We start from the raw sequence: 18,059 nt of genomic DNA, 5'->3' as shown, positions 1-18,059 counted from the left end.
TGGACATGGAGAGCATCCCCTGGTGTTACTCTCCTCCCATTTTACAGATGAGCAAAATGAGGTACAGGGAGATTAAGCAACTGACCCAAGACTAACATGCTTTGGTTTGGGATACCTCGATTTCAAACTTCTGGTCTCCAGAATAAAACTGTGTTGTTCCAAGTCCCTCCTTTGTGCTACTTTTTATGGCAGCTACAGGAAACTAAGCCAGGAGGGATCTGTAATTACGACTCAAGTCGTAATTGCAAGGACTCTAGGCAGTTGAGGGTGTTTTAGCCAGTGGGGACAGCAAGGGTAGCTGCTGAGGTCCTGAAGTCCAAGGGCCCTCCATGTCCAGCTCAAACACAGTCGCCACTGCAGCCGCTCTGCCTCTGCCATCAGCCATCACTAGCTACCCTCATTAGACCAAAGCAAACCACAAACTCCTGTTTTTCCTCTGAGCCCCAAGAACACATGTTGGAAATCAGGGTTCCCTAGGGGCCTCTTACCGTGATATTTCTGAATCTGCTGGCTTCCAGCACTGATCAGTTGAAAAGGAGCCATCACACACCAGGAAGTCTCATTCTCCCACTCATCCCCACTCCTGGTCATCAGGCTCAGGGAGTCACCCAGGACACAGGAGACCCAGTGACCTGCTGGCCTCGCAGCCTGGGGACAATGAGCACCACCAGGCTGCCTAGGAACCCCTGCCTCCTCTTTACGAGTCCATTCAGGGCAGAGAAGCCACGTCCCCCAGTAGAGTAGGAGGCTGCCAAATAAAATGGTATTTATGGAGAGGTTTTAGGGACAGGGCCAAATACTTTTGTTACATATCTGTGTTTTGTTAAGTAAATAAAGCTGGTGGCCACAAAGATTGCATATGCAATTAAAAACAAAAATAAGGATAGAAGATGATGAAGGACAGTATGAGAGGGGGAGTGCGTGTGTGTGCGCGCACACACACACGCTTTGGGTCACTTTGCTGTACAGTGGAAATTGACAGAATATTTTATTATTTATTTGTTGCTTTTTAGGTCTGCACCCAAAGCACATGGAAGTTCCCAGGCTAGGGGGCAAATCAGAGCTACAGCTGCCACCCTATGCCACAGTTCAGAGCCACGTGCGGAATCAGAGCCACGTCTGTGACCTGCACCACAGCTCACAGCCACACAGGATCCTCAACCCACTGAGCAAGGCAAGGGATTGAACCCACATCCTCGTGGATGCTAGTCAGGTTCATTACCACTGTGCCACAATAGGAACTGATAGAACATTTCAAATCAACTATACTTTAATAAAAAAAAATTAATTAAAAAATGTTTGAAGAAAAATAAAGTTTAAAAACTCACATATCTTGATAATTGTACCTCGGTTAGAGAAGGTGTTATCCCTGGGCACAGCCATTAGAAAATGGCTATTATCAAAAAGACAGAACATAGCAAATGTTGGCAAGGATGCAGAGAAACTGGAACCCTTGGGTTTTGCTGGTGGGCATGTAAAATGGTGCAGCCACTGTGGTAAATAGTATGGCAGTCCCTCAAAAAAAAAAAAAATTACTTAACATAGAGTTACCACAGGGTCCAGCAATTCCACTTTTGGGTATATACCCAGAAAAGTGACAGCCCGGGTCTTGAAGAGGTATCATTCATAATATCCAAGAGATGAAAGCAACACAAGGGTCTGTCCACAAATGAATAAAGAAAAGTATGGTCTATTGATACAAGGGACTATTATTCAATCTCAAAAAGAAAGGAAATTCTGGAGTTCCCATAGTGGCACAGTGGCTACCGAATCCAACTAGGAACCATGAGGTTGTGGGTTCGATCCCTGGCCTTACTCAGTGGGTCGAGGATCCGGCGTTGCCGTGATCTGTGGTGTAGGTCACAGACGCGGCTCGGATCCTGCGTTGCTGTGGCTCTGGCGTAGGCTGGGGGCTACAGCTCCGATTAGACCCCTAGCCTGGGAACCTCCATAGGCCACGGGAGCAGCCCTAGAAAAGAGAAAAAAATTTTTAAAAAAAGAAAGGAAATTCTGACACTATAACATGGATGAGCCTTGAATACATCATGCTAAGTGAAATAAGCCAGTCTCAAAAGGACAAACACGGTGCGCTTCCACATATAGGAGGTTCTTAGTCAAATTCGCAAACAGACAGGACAATGGCAGTGACCAGGGGCTGGGGCCATCCAGGGAGGTGAACGGGGAGTTCTCGTTTCATGGGTATGGAGTTTGGGTCTCCCAAGCCTAAAAACGTTCTAGAGAGGGATGATGCGGATAACCACACAACACTGTGACTTCATGTACTCGGTGACACGGAATGGTACACTTACGAGTGCTTAAAATGGTAAATTTTATGCAGTCTATAAAATTTTATAAAAATTTATAAAATTTTTATATTTTTTATTATATAAAAATTTTATAAAAATTATAAAAATGCAGTTTATAAAATTTTATGCAGTCTTTACCACTATTTAAAAAAAATAAAAAAGGTATCGTCACTGGAGAAACTGGCAGAGCGTACCTGGGAACTCTCCATCCTAGTTTTGCAGCATATGTGAGCCTACAATTATTTCAAAATAAAAAGTTAAAAAATAATAATAAAATGAGCCATCCCTATAAAGAGTAAAAATGTATTTATAAATGCATTGGAAAGAATTTCAAGCAGATATACCAAATGTCGTTTATAGGTCATGGGATTTGGGTAAAACACATTTTTTTTTTTGTTCTTTCTAATCTTCTGGACTTGCTAACAGGCAACTGTGTTTGTTATGATTAGGGAAAGAAAAAAATAATCCCTTACTTTAAAAAGCACCCTCTGCTACTTTCTAGTCAAATACAGAAATGTGAAGCTCATTTGACATCCAAAGACCAAAACAGGGTCCCATTTTTAGATCTCCAGCAACTCACACAAAATTTGTTCATAAACAAATTTGTTTATATATGTATAAATATTCATATATACATATGTGCATATAAATATAGGTATAAATTTGTATACATTTATTTACAAACAAATATCTATATTTATTAAACACAAACATATTTTTGTTGAAGGAATTACAATCACCATCCCTCTAATCAGTGGTGAGGTGAAAATCAGAGCAGGAGTTCCCATTGTGGCTCAGCGGGTTTATGAACCCAACTAGTACCCACGAGGTCTCAGGTTCGATCCCTGGCCTCCTTAATGGATTAAAGATATGGTGTTGCTGCAAGCTGCGGCATAGGTCGCAGTTGTGGCTCAGACGTGGTGTTGCTGTGGCTGTAGTTGTGGCTACAGCTTGTGGCCCTGTAACTTCCATAGGCCTAAAAAGAAAAAAAAAAAAAGGAAGGGAGGGAGGGAGAGAGAGAGAGAGAGGCAGACAGGGAGGAAGAAAAAGGAAGAAAGAGAGAGAAAGAAAGAGAGAGACAAGGAAGGAAGAAAGACAGATGGAAAGAAAAGAAAGGAAAGAAAGAAAGAAAGAGAAAGGAAGGAAGGAAGGAAGGAAGGAAGGAAGGAAGGAAGGAAGGAAGGAAGGAAGGAAGGAAGGAAGGAAATCAGAGCAATTGCTGAAAAGGAAACAAAGGCATCAGTCCCAGCTCAGGCTCAGGGCAGGATACTCTATTCTAAACAGGAAAGGCTGTCATTGCCACCAACAGACTAGTGGCCTTGTCATTGACAATCAGGAAGCTTTTCTCTGAAATGCAGTCACAACGCAGGGGCTCTGGGGTATTTCATCAGACTCCCCTGTCCCTTCCCACTCCCTCTCCCACCGCAACCCACTCCCACAAACTGCAGAGAAAGCTTTTCTTGAGAGGAAACATCATTTTGAGCAAAAATTCTCATTTCCTAGCTGACGGGCTCTTATGGCTAAAACACGTCCCCCATAAAAATGATACGCTGGAGCCCTAAGCCCCAGGACCTCAGAATGTGACCTTATTCAGAGAGCGGATCTCTGCAGGGGTAGCCAAGCTGAGGTCATTAGAATGGGCCCTAATCCAAAAGGACTGGCATCCTTGTGCAAAGTGGGCACAGGGACGGACGTGCACAGAGAGAAGATGACGTGAAGACCCAGGCAGAACACGGCCCCCGGCAAGTCGAGAAGCGCCCAAGACCACCTGGAAGAGCTCCTCCTTCAGAGCCCTCAGCAGGAACCAAACCTGTCGACACCTCGACCTCAGACTTGCAGCCTCCAGAACCGTGAGTCAATGTAGCTCCGTTTAAGCCGCCCAGCCTGTGGTACTTTGTCTTGGCAGCCCTGGGACCAAAAACACTGGCCTTCCTTGTGTCTTCCGAGCTGGCTGCTTTCCTGAGAAGCCCATATCCAGCCACGGAAGGGTCAGCTCTGGGAGGTCCCATCGTGGTCATGAATCCAACCAGGATCCATGGGGATGCGGGTTCAGTCCCTGGCCTTGCTCAGTGGGTGAAGGATCCAGCATTGCCGTGAGCTGCGGTGTAGGTCACCAACGCGGCTTGGATCCTACGTTGCTGTGGCTGTGGCTCCGATTTGACCCCTAGACTGGGAACTTCCATATGCCGCATGTTCGGCCCTAAAAAAAGCAAAAAAAAAAAAAAAAGGAAAGGGTTGGCTCTGCCTTTGGATCCGCCGTTACTCAAGCCTCCTCCCCAGACCCACCCAAATCTGATGGCTGTTTTCCCATGGGCCCCTCAAAGACACGAGCTTATCATCCCCAGCACTTGGCCTTTGTTATTTTCCAATCTGATGGACTGCTCACCAAATAACTGGCTCCTAACACTAACACCCCCCCAGAAGGCCCCATCCCCAATTCAACCTTGCTGCAGCCCAGAACAGGGACCACAGGATGCCAGCCACATTCAGAGGCCAAAGGCAGGACATGGGGCCCTGTGGTAACCTTTCTAAACAGCTGTCAGACCGCCTGGCATTTCCCAGGTCAGTGGGGTACGTGGGCAAGGCCCCAGAGAAGGGCGCCAGGTCCCCCCTCTGGGAGGACTGCATGGTGGCTCCAAACCCACAGCTTGTGGCTTGGCCCAGGATCGAGGAAATTCACAGCCCACACATCACAATAGGGAGGATGGCTAGTGGTTGATCCAAGTGGGATCAGGAGCTCCAACTCTGCGTGGTTTGGCAACATGAAAAACTGGCAACGCTAACATCTCCAAACCTCAAACCTCCCTATATGGGGAGGAAGCACCCTTGGGGAGCCTTCCCCACCCCGATGCTGCAGGCCCGCCCTGCCTGGGCCCCCCTGACCTCCAGTTCCTTGGAAGTGGTGCATGTTGCGTCTCTGGGCTTGGAAGGAGGGCAAACTTCTTCAGTCCTGAACTGCTAAATTCTGGGATTTCGTTGGGTCAAGGCAGGGCGTTACTGGGGCAGCTTACTGTTGTTTATGAGGCTCTACAGAAGACAGCTCTGTGGGACTGGCTCCAACTCAGATGGCACATGGTCCTTCTAAGAAGAGTGCAATAGTCAGGGTTCCCCCGGAAATAGAACTAACAGAATATATACATACATACGTGTATATATAGAGAAAGAGAGAAAGGGAGAGAGAGAGAGACACACACAGAGACAGATGGAGACAGAGAGGAAGAGAGACAGAGAGACAGAGATGGAAGACAGAGAGAGACAAAGACAAAGAGAGAGACAGAGACAGAAAGAGAGAGACAGAGACAGAGATGGAAAGACAGAGAGACAGAGACAGGAACAGACAGAGACAAAGAGGGAGAGAGACAGAGAGAAAGACAGAGAGAGAGAGAGACAAAGACATAGAGAGAGACAGAGACAGAAAGAGACAGACAGAGAGAGAGTCAGAGAGAGAAAGACAGAGAGAGACAAAGACTGAGAGACAAAGACAGACAGAAACAGAAAGACAGAGAGAGAGAGACAGAGAGAGAAAGACAGGGACAGAGAGGGAGAGAGACAGAGAGAGACAGAGAGACAGAGATGGAAGACAGAGGGAGACAAAGACAAAGAGAGAGCCAGAGACAGACAGAGAGAGGCAGACAGAGAGAGAGACAGAGGCAGACAGAGATGGAAAGACAGAGAGACAGAGAGGGAGAGACAGAGAGATTGAGAGAGAGGGCAAGAGGGAGATTTCTCATGGAATTGGGCCTGAGAAGTCCCACAACCTGCCCTCTGCAAGCTGGAGCCCCAGGAAAGCTGGTGATATAATTGAGTCAAGCCCAAATGAGGCAGGAGATAGATGGGCCCCAGGCTGAGCAGCAGGAACTGACCCCTGTGAATACTTCAAGCTAAAGATGATGGCAGGACAAGGAGAAGCTGGGTCCTGCTTGGATAAACGATAAAGAGACCACGTATTTCCTATTCTTGAGGTCAAGGAGAGTCCCCACCTCAGCCTACATATGCACAGAAAGGATCCTGGGGGGGGAGGGGGCGCTAGACCATAATATGCTCCACCCTCGTCCCAGAGACCCTTGCGCCAGAATCCATCTTGGCTAAAAGGTGTGCTTGAGCACAGGGGAGGGCCCTGAATCTGATCAAATATGGACTCAAAGCCAGACAAAAGGAGTTCCCACTGTGGCGCAGCACATTAAGAACCTGACAGTGGCTTGGGTCTCTGTGGAGGCGTGGGTTGGATCCGCAGTCCCGAGCAGTGATGGTGAATGGTTAAGAATTCACCATTACCGAAGCTGCAGCACAGGTCACAGCAGCGGCTCAGGTTCAACCCCTGGCCTGGGAACTTCCATATGCCATGGGGATGGCCATTAAAAAAAAAAAAAAAAAAAAAGCAAACAAAGCAAGATGACTGGCCAGAGAAAACCCAGAGCAACTGCCCCCATTTAAAAGATTTAAATCATCCCCCAAAATACATGGCATAAGCTCGCGTGTTCGCTCTCTCTCTCTGAGTGCCCCCCGCCCCCCAAATCCACCCATGCTTGCTGAGCATGCACCTTCTCTCTTAATAAACACTTTATTTGCAGGAGTTCCCGTCATGGCTCAGTGGAAATGAGTCCAACTAGGAACCATGAGGTTGCAGATTCGATCCCTGACCTCGCTCAGTGGGTTAAGGATCCGGCGTTACTGTGAGCTGTGGTGTAGGTAACAGACGAGGCTCGGACCCCGAGTTGCTGTGGCTCTGGCATAGGCTGGTAGCTGCAGCTCCAATTCAACCCCTAGCCTGGGAACCTCCATGTGCCACAGGAGCGGCCCTAGAAAAAGGCAAAAAGGCAAAAAGGCAAAAACAAAAACAAACAAACAAAAAAACCACTTTATTTGCCTTACTTCTTTATGTCTCTTTGCTGAATCTTTCTTCAAAGCAGAACAAGCGCCAGGGCCCTGCCCCTGGTCACTCGTCTCTGGTGGTCTCGTGGTTAGGATTCGGTGCTCTTACCGCCGTGGCCTGGGTTCAATCCCTGGTCAGGGAACTGAGAGTGGCTGTGGCCGTCCCCACAGCCCCCCAAGATTACAAGATGTGAAAACCAAGGGAGCATCCGATGTAAACCCCGGTTCAATGGCCAGAGACGATGAGGTGAGATGTCCTAGCTGAATAGTGAGGCAGGAAAAATGGAGAACCCCCCTCCCCCCCACCACACACACACCTGCCTTTTGTCTTAGCCAGGATGGTGCTGCTTTACTGAGACCACCTATTCAAACGCTAATCTCATCTGGAAACGCCTCATAGACACACCCAAAATAACGTTGAATCTGGGCACCCATGGCTAGCGACATTGACAGGCAAAAGGAATCACCGCAGACGGAATAAATATTTTACCTCTTTGTGCCGTAAACACCTGTCCATCCCCTGTAGTGGATTTCTGGGCAACCAAAGGGGTGACCTTCGTGAGACTTGTGGAAGTCAAAGACTGCTCTAGAAAGGCCCTTGCTGCCACCTGCCTTTGCCCGGCAGCAGCAGGAATTTCCACACCAGCAGGCAGGTCCACGCCAGGGGGTTGAAGAGGATGCGCGTGTGGCTTTGTGCCTGAGTTCAAATAATGGCAGTTTTAAGAGCAAAGCGGCTCACAAATTTTGCATAAAATAAAACAATGGGCAATCTAGATATATGACTTTTTCTTTTCTTTCTTTTCTTTTCTTTCTTTCTTTCTTTTCTTTTCTTTTCTTTTTTTTTTTTTTAGCATTTTGGGGGGAAAAAGCCAAGAACAGATGGCAAGGAAGAGAGTTCTTGACTGTCACGGAAGGTTAAAGAAAGGAAGGAGCCAGTTCAGCGATGGAGAGGGGGGAGTTGCCTTGTCCCTCGGAAGAGCAAAGGAACTTCTCGAAGGTCGGCACGCTGGACAGCAAATTGTGAGCATGATGGCTGAAGTGTTACATGCAGATGAAAAAGGACTGGCGCACCAGGGAAAGTTCTGTGCAACCTTGCCAAGGATTTTGATTGATGAACTTAAAACTAAAAAGCCTTGGCATCTGCTCTGAGTTTTCAAGGGGAGAGGGTGGTTTGAAGACATGAAAAAGCACACATGTTTTTAAGCAAAAGAGTAACTGATCGGGGAACATGGTGTTTCGATTATGATCCAGAAGCTAAGTGTCAATGTTTGTGGTAGAAAATTTCCACATCCCTAAAACTTAGGAAAAACGCCCATTTCAAACGCCAAAGGGAGAGGAAGTGTTCATTTGTTTCTTTCAGTGACATGGTTCCTGTTGACTTCATCCTACAAAAGCCGAGAGTTGATCAGATGTTTTATTAAGGCATAAACACAAAAGTAATTGGAATATGTGAAATGATTCTTTCAGAAAGACCCTGGCTATGATTTGCTTCTCAACCCTGGCATGGCTTTGGCTCACCGCTTACTTTCTGTCACAGAGTTTTTCATGAAGGAGGTCATTTGACTCACTTGATTACCAATTTCTGTCACCAGATAAGATTCCAAGTGACTTTTGCTTGTTAAATGATTTTTCAAATCTACTCACAAAGGAATTTGGATTTGCCACTGTTGGTGGCATGAAAATGACGTAATGAATCAGGACTCCTTGGAGTAACAGCTGCTTCTATGTCTGGGGCAAGGAGAATACAAGATGAGCCTGGAGCATCTTGAAGCCCCAGAAAGTAAGGGAGCACTCAACACACCAAAGGATTTCTGCTCCCTCCTCCCCTTACCACCCCCACCTGCCCCCAAGGCGTATGGAAGTTCCCTGGCCAGGGATCAAATCTGAGCTGGAGGGAGTTCCCATTGTAGCTCGGTGGAAATGAATCTGACTAGTATCCCTGAGGATGTGGGTTCCATCCCTGGCCTCGCTCAGTGGCTTAAGGATCCGGCATTGCCATGAGCTGTGGTGTAGGTCACAGATGTGGCTTGGATCCCACATTGCTGTGGCTGTGGCGTAGGCCCACAGCTATAGCTCCGATTTGAGCCCTAGCCTGGGAACTTCCATAAGCCAGGGTGTGGCCCTAAAAAGCTAAAAAAAAAAAAAAAGAAAAAGAAAAGAAAAAGTCTGAACTGGAGTTGCAAGCTACACCACAGCTGCAGCAACACTGGATCCTTAACCCCCTGCACCAGCGGGGGATTGAACCAGTGCCTCAACAGAGACAAGCCAGATCATTAACCCACAATGCCACAGTGTGTATGACTGGGTCACTATGCTGCACAGCAGAAATTGTAAATCAACTATAATTTAAAAAAAAAAAAAAAGGAAGGAAGCTTGGTAAAGGGACACGGGAACCCACAGGAGAGGGCTCCCAGTGGCCATAGCTGGAATAATTTGGGCAACAAAATAAACAAAGCATATGGGATTATAACCTAAGTACAGAGGAGATGGCCGGAGTCCACACTGATATTAATAAATCATTGAACAAATAAAGGGGGGAAGAGACACACCTTCCTTAAAGAAGAATTTCAATAGGAGTTCCCTGGTGGCTCAGTGGGTTTTAAGAATCCAGCATTCCCTCCTACACTGTTGGTAGGAATGTAAATTGGTACAACAACTATGGAAAACAGTGTGTAGTTACCTTAGAGAACTAAATATAGAACAACCATATGACCCAGCAATCCCACTCTTGAGTACATATCCGGACAAAACTTTGCTTGAAAAAGACCCGTGCACCTGTATGTTCATTACAGCACTATTCACAATAGACAAGACATGGAAACAACCTAAATATACATTAACAGATGATTGGATTCAGAAGATGTGGTACATATACACAATGAAATACTACTCAGCCATAAGAAAAGAACAAAATAATGCCATTTGCAGCAACATGGATGGAACTAGAGACTCTCATACTAAGCAAAGTAAGTCAGAAAGAGAAAGACAAATACCATATGATATCACTTATACATGGAATCTAATGTACGGCACAAAGGAACCTTTCCACGGAAAAGAAAATCATGGATATGGAGAACAGACTTGTGGTTGCCAAGGGGGAGGGAGTGGGATGGACTGGGAATTTGGGGTTAATAGATACAAACTATTGCCTTTGGAATGGATAAGCAATGAGATCCAGCTGTATAGCACTGGGAACTATATCTAGTCACTTGCGATGGAGCATGACAGTGTGAGAAAAAAGAATGTATACATGTATGTGTGACTGGGTCACCTTGCTGTGCAACAGAAAATTGACAGAACACTGTAAATCAGCTATAATGGAAAAAATAAAAGTCATTATTTAAAAAATAAAAGAATCCAGCATTGTCACTGCAGCTGCTTGGGTCACTGCTGTATCTTGGGCTTGATCCCTGGCCTGGGAACTTCCACATGCTGTGGGCGTGGCTCAAAGAAAAAAAAAAGAGTATTATGAATTCCAAGAGAAATACCAAAACAGAATTCCATGAAAGCATTTTGGAAAATGGCAACAACATGGGTTCAGTCTCTCAAGGGGCTGAACCCAACTGTTTGATTTTATTTCAGTGAGGAATCTTTCCCTAGAGAGTTGAGCAACTCGTTCCTAGATTTTGACCACAATACAGATCGAAGCTGAGAACACAGGTCCCCCTAGACCCTGGTGCTCTGTACAAAAGCACAACACAGCTGACACAGGATGGCTTGCAGGTCTATAGGTCACTTGCTTTGTTCTAGGTGTCTTGCATATATTAACTATTTACTCTTCTTTGATCCTATTACCCCCAGTTCCTATTCTGCTGATGGCTCTGGATTTAATGCGTCTTGTGCTCACCATGCTAAATGGCATGAGTGCAGAGTAGATTTCATGCCTCTGTGTGGATTTTGTACCAGTCCTCACTAGCCCTTCATCTTTGGAGGGTGGAACGAACAGAACTTGTGAATGGACCAGATGTGGGAGGTGAGGCGAGAGTGTGGTCCAGGATGATGCTCAGAATAGACTTGGACATGGAGGGGTCTGTAATGCCCTTTACTATAAGAAGAAGCCCAGGAGAAAATGCTGTGAAGAATGGGATCATTTGTTTTGTATACAGAGTTGAATGTAGGCATTTTCTGGGTGTGGATAAACATGCCTGAAGCTCCAGAGAATATTCTGATCCAAAGACGGAATTTTAGGGCCAAAAATATGTTGATCCATGGATTTTGTGAAGAATCACTGGTCACAACAAGGCTTCATAAACTCCTAGACATAGGATTCCTGTAATTAAGCACCTTCCCTAAGTGGTCCCTCTCTCTGGTTCTTTTGTGAAAGTATGTATCAGAGACGACCAGAGCATCAACCTGGCCCTGTTGTTTTCCTTCCTTGAGGTGGACCAGCCAAACACTCCACCTGGTCATTTGTGGATTCCTCTCTTCCCCTCTCTAAGCGTCCCAGAGTTTCCCCCTGAAGCACCACTTCCTAACATCTTCAGTTCTGGACACCTCAAGACGTCACTGAGTTGACTACCCCATTTGTGCCTAAAGCCTTGTGTCAAATCCAGATTTGCCAGCCCTCTGGCCCTGGGGACAGCAAAAGAGGGCCCTTAACCAGTGTGGTGGATTGAATGGTGTCTCCCCCCAAATTCACATCCACCTGGAGCCTCGAATGTGAGTTGATTTAGATACAAGAGTATTATTAGTTAAGATGAAGTCATACTTAGATAGGTCCCTCATCTGATGACTGTTGTTTTTGTAAGAAGGCCATGTGACAACACACGGGGATGAATGCCAAGTGAAGATGGAGGCACACTGGAGCCATGACTCTAGGGCCAAAGGATGCCAAGGATTGCCAGAAACCATCTGGAGCTGGAAGAGACCAGGAAAGGTCCTCCCCTAGAGAGAGAGCATGGCCCTGCTGACACCTTGATTTCAGACTCCCTTCTCCGGCACCGTAAGAGGGTAAATTTCTATTGATTTAAGCCACCAAGCTTGTGATGACTTTTTACAACAGCCCTAGGAAACTAACACAGCCAGATACATGGGATGAGAAGACCTGTGAGATACAGACTATACAAACAGACGGTAGCCAGATCCTAGAGAACAATGGAAGGCTGATTTTCAACCAACACTGATTTTCAACCTCTGCACTAACCAGCCTGCAAAACCAAACCACACCCTCTGCAGCAATCAACCCAGCCCAGCCGTCAGGACCTGGTCCGTGACCAACTTTCTTGGTTTTGCTCCTGCTTCTAAGTCCAAACCAAAGAAAAAGCCAACTAGGCTCCCCTAACCAATCATGTCAGGCATCCTGCTTCTAGATAGCCTGTCTCCAGCTTCTCCATGACAACAGCCTCCAATTGGGGCACACCTGAAGCTTTCCCTTGATTCCACAATGAAATTTACCCACCCCCCTGCCTGCTATTGAGTCTCTGCCAAATGCAAGCGAAGATTCTGACTCCCTTGCTACGTGAGAAACAATCTCTGCTTCCTCTCATTGGCTGGTCCTCATTATTTCCACACCTGGAATCTGCAGGTGTATTGGTTTGCAAGGGCTATCATGACAAAATACCACAGATGGGGCACCTTAAGCAAGAAGAATTTATTTCCTTACACTTCTGGAGGCTGGAAGGCCAAGATCAAGGTGCTGGCAGGTTGGTTTCCCCTGAGGCCTCCCTCCAAGGCCTGCAGATGACCTCGTTTTTGCTGTGTCCTCGTGCAGTCTTTACTGGGATGTTCTTTCGCATACCTGGTGTCTCTCTGTGTGATTAAATTTCCTCTTCTTATAAGGACACCAGTCACACCAGATTAGGGCCAACCCTAACAGCAGCCTTGCTTTAACTTAATTACCTCTTTAAAGGCCCTGGTTCACATATTCATATCCTGAGGTACTTCAATATATGAATTGTAAGAGGACACGATTCAGCCGGTAGCAGAGGGGAAGAGACTGGTTCAGCTGGGGTGAGGCTGAGTTACGTGAATGCCATCTTGATTAGCCATTATGCCTCCCTTGTGAAAAATGCATTATCTGTTTGTAGCTTTTAGGTGACTCGTGTGCAACAGAGCTGAAAGATTGAGGTGACGAGACATGCAAGTAACTAAGAAAGAGAATTTCAAAGAGAATTTCGGGTGAGTGGAGGGGGGAGCCAGGTAACTGCCCCAGCTTCTCTCATACTCACCTCCCCTTCTCACCAAATCTCTGTATAGTCACCAAAAGAAAACAGTCAAGTGGACGTATATGCATTTGAGATGTGGAGACAATAGCTTCATCACACACCCAAGGCCCAGGATTACTTGTTTCCAGCCTGACAGATGGACCAGTATTAGAGGAGGCAGCACTCTGGCTGTCCTCTGTGAAGGATGTTGGTATCCGAACTCAAAGCCCTATTTATTTCCCAGCCTCTGCACTTTATAATGGTTATACTTGAGAGCTTATACTATGGATTAAAGTATTTTCCTTTCCCTGACGTGCCCCTCAGCCATTCACTCATCTAAATCATCTAACTCCTCTCAGTATGTACTCTTAAAATTATTCATGCATCAGTCTACACACCCATCCATCCATTATCCATCCAACCGATCCATCCATTCACCACTATCCATCTACCATCCACCCACATATCCATTTGCCAACCATTCATCCATCATCCACCCACCCATCCACCCATCTATTTATCTACCATCCACCCACTCATCTACTCATCCATCCACCCACCTATCCATCAATCCATCATCCACTCACCTACCTATCCATCCACTATCACCCACCCATCCAACCACCTAGCCATCGATCCATCCATCCACCATCCACCAACCCATCCATCACCGTCACCCATCAATCCAACCATCAGTCCATTCACCATCCACCCATCCATCCATCCATGTGTTGGATGTACCAATAGAGGACCAGAAGCACTCAGAGGAAGGACAAAGCATGCTTGGGAAGGTGGAGAGAGCAGTTACGCACACTCTCTTGCTTCAAACACTCCTCAGAAGGCAATGTCCTTCTATTATGGTCCTCACCTCGTCCACCCTCTCTGTGGCCCAAATTTGCAAAAGGGAGAAAGCAGACCCCAGACATCCTGACACTTCTAAGCATCCGCAGACCTTCCTTTAATTCTGGTTCTTCACCCAGAGTAGTGGGAAAAGAACTGACCCTGGAGGCAGATGTTGCCCGTGACAAGTTTGGACTTTTCACACCTCATTTCTCCATTCTGGCCTCAAATGTATCATCTGTAAATGAGGGAAGTTGACCCTGACCCCAACTCTGAAAATTATTTCCTAAAATATCCAAAGTGAGAGGACAATCAGGGATGGAGTCACAATAGTCACACTGATTTTATATCTGAATACATGACACATGTTAGTTTTAAGTTTAAAAAATTTTGTTTTAATTAACAGTGAGTTATAAAAACTTTGCTCCCAAAAGCTGCTTTGTGCTTATCCTGAGAAGCACATTTCTTGGTGCCGTTGGTGGACTTCCCAGAACTCCTCGGGGCACTGAGCCCAGGGCTGGGTGACTCCAAGGTCCTTGTGATTCTGTGGCTTGGGCCCAAATGTTCTAAAAGTGAGAATGGCTCATGTAATTGAAGTGGCCACAGGTGGGAAGGACTCTGAATTGGGCTCTTCAGGGCTCTCTGACTCAGATGGCACGATTCATCGTTCAGTGGAGGGGACGCTGGCCCAGCCTGGGGCGACACCACGTCATTCAGGTGTGAGTAATGGCCGTGATTCGTCTGCAAGGCATCACGCAGCTCCCTGTCTGCTCTAGATTTAGCCTTGTTCCCTAAACCACTGACTAAGCTCTCTCTTTTGGTGAGCAAGCACGAGGCCACTTTTGAGAGGCCGTTCACACAGAGAACCGGAGACGGCTTGAATGGAACACGATTTGAGCACCAGGGCCAGGCTCTGTTCTGCTCCGATGAAACAGGATGAATCTGAGAGTGAGGACCAAGTGGCAGCAGCAGACTCATCACCAGGATGCTCCTCCTGCGGATGGCAAGCAGCACTGGAACCCACCAGAAGCAATATGGGGAGAAGCGCGCTCTCTCTCTCTTTTTCAGGTGGCAGGTTTGTAAAATGAACATTTGTCATTCTGATTGTGTGTAGTGGGCAAACTTACCTACAAAATACAGACTATTTGACCAGGTCACAAGGTTCTCAGGAGGATTAAAGCAGGAAGCCCAAGGGCCAAAATCTGTGTGTCCTGCTTTTGTCTGCCCACCGGGCAAGAGTTGTTTTCATAGAGTTCCTGCCATGGTGCAATGTCTCCGGAGCACAGGGATGCAGGTTTGATCCCCAGCCTGGCACAGCGGGTTAAAACATCCAGCATTGCCACAACTGTGGCATAGGTCTCAACTGTAGCTTGCATCTGATCCCTGGCCTGGGAACTCCATATGCTGTGCAGCAGCACCCCCCCACCCCAAAATAATAGGTTTTCATATTTTTAAAGGTTTGTAAAAAAACAAAACAAGACGCAAAGAAGAACCTATGACAGTCTGCAGGGTAGTTCACTCAGCATTAAGTATTTGCTATCTGGCCCTTTACAGAAAGAGTCTATGGTCGCTGGACTGAAGGATGAAATATACTTGAAAGTAACTGGTACAGGGCCTAGCATGCAGGGAACACTTGCAAAAGATGGAATTTCACTCCAAAAAAAAAAAAAGAAAAGAGAGAGAGAGAGAGAGACAATTTTCCGGGAGTAATGTAGTTGCAAGAAAAGGGTAAATGAGATTCAACATATGGGATAAAATCTGTAGGATTTGTAGAATATATAAATATTTCTATTTGGTCTCCCTCCTGTGTTAGTCTGCTAGGGTTGCTATAAGAAAATACTACCGACCAGGCAGCTTAAACAACAGACATTTATTTTCTCACAGCTCTGGAGGCCAGAAGTCCAAGATCAAGGTGTCAGCAGGCTGGGTTTCTCCTGAGGCCTCTCTCCTTGGCTGGCAGATGGCAGCCTCCTCACTGTCTTCACATGGCCTTTCCTCTCTGGTGTCCCTCTGTGCATGTTCAAATGTCCTCTTCTTATAATGACAGCCATCAGATTGGATTAGAGCCCACCCTAATGGGCCTTATTTTAACTCACTTCTCTTAAGGCCCTGTCTCCAAACACAGCCACTTTCTGAGGTACTGGTAGTTTAGCCTTCAACATATGGATTTTAGGGAGAATGCAATTCAGCCCCTAACATTCTTCTTTTTTTTTTTTTCCTTTTTAGAGCCACAGGTGTGGCATATGGCGGTTCCCTGGCTAGGGGTAGAATCAGAGCTGCAACTGCTGGCCTACATCACAGCCACAGCAACACAAGATCTAAGCCACATCTGCCACCTACACCACAGCTCACGGCAAGGCCAGATATTTAACCCAAGGAGCGAGGCCAGGAATCAAACCCACCTCCTCATGGATATTAGTCAGGTCCATTACCCACTGAGCCACAATGAGAACTCCATGCCTAACATTCTCCTTAAATAAAAGGAATTATTAATAACTAACAATGCTTATTCCTTTATTTAAAATAAATCATCTTTACACATTAAGTGGTGCCGTAATTGTGTAACAATGGGAAAGGCCAATCTTATTTTAGGGGACCTTAAATGAGAGGCATCTGTGCCTTTGCTGTGGCAGAAAACACTAACTGCCACCCCAAAGATCCATATGCTCCCCACATTTCTCAGCCTCTTGCTCATAGGTGGGGCCATAGCCCTCACACAGCACTCTAGGGCAGTAGAAGCTCTCCAGCTGGCCCTTGTCCTCTGGCAGCCAGAGAAGCTTCGTTCTGAGGGGACAGAACCCCAGGCTGGAGGCAGCCTGGATCCCTGAGTCTCCACATGGAGGACACCTGCTCTGGAGTCAGCCAAACTGCATAAACATCTGTGTGAGTGATGCATAAACCCTTATTGGGCACATCAAGAGATCTGGGGTTTGTTATCATAGCAAACCCTGATCTAACACACCAGCCGAAGGGGTCCCAGAGGCATTCTCATCTCAGACCTGCCACGACTTCACTACCCATCTTGGACAAGCAGACTTATTCTTGACACATGCTTGCATTCTGCCCTTTTTAGCTGACTGTGGTAACAAGGCCTGGGAAGAGTAAATTTTATTATTCCTGAAGGTTTATTTATAATGTCACCCGAAGGCTTTCATTTCAAAATAGCTATGGGCCACTTTCTGAACAGAGAAGATGTTGTGTTGTTAAGTAGCCCAGGTCCTTGAGTCAGAGCTCCTTTTATTTCACCTGTAAATATGCAGCTTCTTGGCATTGTCCTCTCTGCAGTGTGTCATTAGTTAGTCTGAGTTTGCTGCACATCAGTCTCTGCTCTCAGAGCTGGTGACCCCAAATGACTCCTTATCTGCACAGCAGCTTAAATGTGGATATACATGTGGAAGGAAATTGCAAAGGCTAAGACGCTCCCCACCCTTCCCCACCCCCAGGCCCTTGGTGCTTCAGACATCAGCTCCCAGAGATAACTGAGTGTCCTGAAAACAGGTCCACAGAAAAGAAGTACAAATATAGACCCCATTCGTCTTGGGAACCAGATGTCTGAAAAGCTCCCTTGTCAAAAAAAAAAAAAAAAAAAAAAAGCCTGCCACAAATAATACACTCATTTACTACTCAGGAAATATGCTCCTTTCATTGAAAAGTGATGACATTAAATTGAACCAGCTACCGGTGCTGCTCTGAATTATTCTGTGCCTGTAGCACATAGAGGGTCGTAGAAAGAAAACAAATAAAATAATCAAGAGGCTTCCAGACCCCCCTAAAATTATCAGTCTGGCATTCTTTTCTGAATTTTTCTCATTTTATGACATGGCTATACAGAAAGTACCTTATTGACTTACACTAGTAAAATCCAACAGCCTTTTAATAACTAACATAGATGACATGG

Source organism: Phacochoerus africanus, chromosome 1 (assembly GCF_016906955.1).
Source record: "Phacochoerus africanus isolate WHEZ1 chromosome 1, ROS_Pafr_v1, whole genome shotgun sequence".
Taxonomy (NCBI): Eukaryota; Metazoa; Chordata; class Mammalia; order Artiodactyla; family Suidae; genus Phacochoerus; species Phacochoerus africanus.
Note: the sequence above shows the minus strand (reverse complement) of the source record.